This window comes from Gavialis gangeticus, unplaced genomic scaffold, assembly GCF_001723915.1.
Source record: "Gavialis gangeticus isolate Ggan-Ray unplaced genomic scaffold, GavGan_comp1, whole genome shotgun sequence".
NCBI lineage: Eukaryota > Metazoa > Chordata > Crocodylia > Gavialidae > Gavialis > Gavialis gangeticus.
The window spans coordinates 95,551,161-95,556,129 of record NW_017729025.1 but is presented as its reverse complement, the minus strand read 5'-3'; the positions used below and the strand labels follow the sequence as shown (position 1 = coordinate 95,556,129).

At 43.4% G+C, this 4,969-nt stretch overlaps 1 long non-coding RNA gene across 1 annotated transcript in view; it reads right to left on the bottom strand.

The window, feature by feature from the left end:
- The window catches only part of LOC109299480, a 23,113-nt gene extending 19,990 nt beyond the window's left edge, over positions 1-3,123 (bottom strand). The window contains exon 1 of the long non-coding RNA XR_002097881.1: positions 3,028-3,123. This is a non-coding gene — a long non-coding RNA (uncharacterized LOC109299480). The remainder of the gene's footprint in view (positions 1-3,027) is intronic.
- Positions 3,124-4,969: the final 1,846 nt, after the last annotated feature.

Sequence of the window (4,969 nt, the reverse complement as noted above, 5' to 3'; positions counted from 1 at the left end):
CAGCCACCCTTCCCCCACACTCACAGCCCCCTACAAAATCCACACACCCCACACAACCACACCCCCATGCCTATCTAGCCCCCACAAATCCCACACAGACACCCACACCCTCCCCCATACCCCACATACCCACAAACTCATACCCACCCTCCCACAATATACAAGAGTAAGACTTCATTTTAGGCTATTATACTATCACCTCTATGTACACAACACATGCAAAATCATGACAAAAATATTTTTTTAAATTAAATTAATGAATGTTGTAGTACGTTTGATTTTTAGAATATAATTTGGTATTTTTCTGGTTCTGAGATGGCAAGCCCCCTTGCTGAAACGAATGCTTCCAAGGGGAAAGGGGAGGGACTTCTGGTGGCAAAGGTGAGGGGTTAGAGGGAGGAACTTCTGGTTCCAAGATGGCGAGCAGGGGTGGGGCACCTGTCAAGGGTCAGGGCTACCCATGTGGCCCTCAATGACTTGCCAAAACTTAGTAAGGATTCCTCCACCCAAAATAATTGCCCATCCCTGGATAATGTCAATAACAGTATCTATATAAGGCTACTCTTGTGCTTTAATAGCTTTTTACTATTACACACATTTCCTTCTACTATCACAGCTGGGATTTTGTCTCCTTCCTTCTTAATTAAATGGCAGCTTTCCAGGGCAGTGACTGAATTATCCAGTAATACCCAGCCTAAAGCAAACAAAATGCAAGATGGAAATTAAAGGTGACCATTAAACTATATATTATTGCATTTATATCCCACTTGAAGGCTATGGGGCACAGGGGCAAGAGGGAAAGAAATATTTATGGAATACATAAGTGAAAAATGGCCAAGTGTGGTTTGAATGAAACACTACTGTGGAAAACCAGAAAAACGAGAATGTTAGCCCATGTAACATGTTCTCATTGTAAAATTTAAATTTTTAGTTATGACTTTATAAAGAGGGAAAACTGCAGAAGTCCTTTACTTCCATCAAAATATTTAAAAAAGAAAAAAGCAAGAAATAAATTATACAATAAAGGGCATGAGGGCTTGTGTCCAGTGTTGATTTTCCTTAGGTATGATACATACTTTCAGTTTGCCAGAGGCAATAAGAAACAGCTTGATTCTGAAGTCTCAGATTCATTTTCCTATTTAAACCATTCCACTTCCACACTTTTTTTTGGTTTTGTTTTGAGGAATCGGGGGGGGGAGTGGTATTTTCCATTGAATTGTCATGACACAGTTGATCAAGTTGCAGGCAACTGGCCATAGGCTGTGGTGATCTGAGGATGTGACTCACCACTATTTAGATTTCCTGCCCCCCAGGGTATTTATGCACTTTTCTCCATTCTATCCTGTTCAGTTTTATCTGTTTGGAATTGCATTAGTACTTTAATTATGTTTGTTATTATCCTATAGAATGATAGTGGAGAGGAAAGGTTTTCATGTTTTAGAAAGAAAACGGCGATTGCTGTTTCTAACATCAGTTGACGCTAGGAGTTGCAAATAAAGGGCAGCATAAGGCCCTGCCCAGAAAAGTAAAGTGGGGGCAGCCAGTCAGCTCACTTGTAATCTCCGTTAGGCATAAGAGTTATGCTGAGCCAGCAGAGTCTCTTCTATCTACTTAATAGATGGGATAATAGGCCTTAATAGCTCTAATACTTGTTGAAGATGATGGGAGGTATTTAGTTAACTGGTTCTTGATAAGGATCTTTACTAAATTTCTCTCTCAGAGTAGGAAAATCACCTAATGAGAAATGTTTATTTTACCTTAAATTGGCTGGGGACAGTGCAATTTGAAATAGCAAATCATTTCATTCATTGATCTCTCCCCAGAAAATGAATTTTGCCTTGTAGAACTAATGATATACCCCTCACAGAGGGCAATGCCTTGAAGCACAATTGAGCCTAAATTCCATTTTTAATTATAGTTAGTTTGACGAGGCATAAAAGTTACAATAATAATATAACCCCCTCAATTGATAGCAAATCTATCCATGCTGCCCATGTGAGATCTGACTTTTCTTCTTTTCCTTTTTTTGTAGAAGTGAATCTGCCTTTCATGCAGTAAATGATTTTTTACATAGCATTTATTTCACCAATACCTTATTGTCCTATTCAGCATCACTCCAGGACTAGCACTGTTTCTCTCCCTTCTGCACCTTCCTGTCTATTCTTCCAATACTACCCACATACACATAATCCTCTTTTTCTTCTTTCCCCATCCGTCCTATGCTCTGAAAGAGGCAGAGGCTCTGTGGGGGGAAAAAAAAGAATAATACCATGTGGTTGTGGTTTACTCTGCACTCCACTACTCCAGTTCTACTGAGAAAACTAGAATACACAAAGCCTTTCTGCACCAGCAGAACCCTGACTTCTGCCAGTAGAGAGGCACTGCTGCCAAAACTAGGTAGTCAGCAGAAGGCATGTGCAGTCCCCATACCTTCAGCTGCTGTGATCCATTCAACAGCTGCTGCTCTCCCAAAATGCACTTTGTACTCTGACAACACAAATGCACACTGGAGTTGCATAGAGTCACAATAAACTTGTGGGTTTGTATGCACTCTGGCAGCTTGGCAGAGGCAGCTGTCTGCCACCAGATTGCCACCAGAACATCTGGTGGCAGAAGCATGTGTGCATAGACATAGGCCATGCAGTGAAAAAGACTACATCATAATGTATACATATAAGGGGTATAATACCTTGCACAGAGATCCTTAACTGTATTGCAGCTATTATGTCAATTAAATGCTGGGCGGGGGGTTCTTTTACCTGAAGCATTATTTCTAGATTTCAGCATTTATTCTGCAGTTATTGAAATAGAGCATGGGGGAGCCACAGTTTTGTGATTGTTTCAGGCAATTTCATAGCCTCAGGAAGATAGCACTGCATCAATTTATCCTTTTTTCACACACAACACCCCCCTCCCCCATGCACGTGGACACACACACACCCCCTTATCTTTTCCAAAGATGAGGGCTAGAAATATAACTGTTCCCTACTTTAAATGTACCAAATAATCAATATCCGGCCTATAGACCAGGGTTAGGCATGTTTTTTGGCCGGAATGCCGAAAAAACCACAATGTCTACCTTGGAATGTGCCAGAGTGCCAACATGCCAGAGCCCGGAGCAGTTGTTTGCAGCCTCCCAGCTGTAGCTGGCCCACAGAGCCCAGTCTGCTTGCAGCAGGGCTTGCAGCCTCCCAGCCACCTGCTGGGAGCAGCCTGGGCTCTGTGGCTGGCAGCAGTTGCTTACAGCCCAGGCTGGTGGTGGTGTGCCAAACAAAATGGCCTTGCGTGCCATGCTCAGCACACATGCCAGAGGCTGCTGACCCCTGCTATAGACCATGCATTTGTCACCCATGATTACTGTAATGAACTCTGTTGGGCAAAGACTTACCATGCAGTTTTACAGTTTTACTTGTCCTAACACAATACTGGCCTGATCTGACTGGCTCATTTTTTCTGTTACTGTATTGTAATTATTTAAACAGCAACAATTCACTATTCAGGCAACCCTGCCCTAGATTCTTTCTTATGTACGATTTATTAGGTAAAAAAGTTGCCATGAATTCTCACTTGCCTTCTAAACACAAGAAATTTTCAAGGCTCTGTCAGCTTTTTATAACTCACTTCAAAGACTGAACTAAGAAACTGCTATTCAGTGTTTATTTGGTTTTGGTTTTTTTATTGCTGATACTAAGAAGAATTCTCAGGTTTCTGAGCCAGTGTTCTGAAGTCAATTAGAAAGTATCCTTTGCTTCTGTGCAATCTAGGCCATCATATGCTCAGATGAAGGGAAGCAGTCAAATGCCAATTCACCTTCCAACAGTCAATACCTGAAATAAGGTCAGTGACTTTACAGCATAAGATATCTCTTGCTGCTTCCAAGAAAGTACATTTTGCCTGACATGTCCATCCCTCCTGGTTGTTTCAGTAATGCTTCGTCCAACAGAGTTTCCAGCCACCTTCTTACCCTTTACAAGCAAAATACTGGAAGAGAGGATTTCAAAGGACAAGCTAGTTATGCTACATATATTTGTGGCAAAAGGCCACCTCTGTTTCTCCCCAAAAACTCTGCTCTGTGACAATTTGGTTAAGATGGACGCAGCAGAGGATACACACCTTACCCCATCTCTTTAGGTAACCTGAGCTGGATACATTTCTGAGGGAGGGGGGAAACCTGCTCCCTCTGCCTACATGACTGGTATCAGCTACCTGGGTGAGGGGCTTGCTCCCTGCAGAGCTAGGAACTGCCAGTCTGCCCAGCAACCAGTGATGCATTTCAAATTGGTTGGCTGACAGCCAACAGGTGCTGGCCTCCATTGGACCAGGTAAATGAGGTCATAAGGGCTATATAAGTTAAGGACTGCCCAGGAGGAGGAGGAAGCAGTCATGAGGAAGACTCAGAGAGAGAGAGAGAGAGAGAGAGAGAGAGCGAGCGAGCGAGCGAGCGAGCGAGCGAGCGAAGAGCTGAACTATCTGATTCTTGCTCTCTCTCTTAAAACTCATGATCAAGGAACTGCCTGCCTCCAGAAGGAATCTCCACCAGCCTCTGGATGATACTTGTGAGTAAGCTACCTGAGATCTAACTAGATATATAGCTTGCAGTAACTCAGATGCGTGATCAAAGGCTACCCAGCCATGCTAGTTTGCTCTATGGGATTTCTCTGATATTGCTCTACCCTGTACCCTATTCCAACCCTACCCCTTGTAACCAATAAAATTCTCCTTTGTACCTAGCGTGGGAGACTTATTGGGAGTGGGTCTAGATTATGCCTTGGGGTCCCCTTGGTTCGGCTGACTAAGGGAGACCACTACTTCAGATGCCTCCCTCAGTCAGAAGCACAAGTTCTTGAAGTGAATCAAGTACCCTTGAGGGCTACTAGGCCTGTGTTTCCCAGAGTGTGCAGAGCCAGAACCAAGCCCAGCCCTTGGTAGCAGTGCAACCCCCAGGCTAGCGGATGTGCTCCAGGAAGGG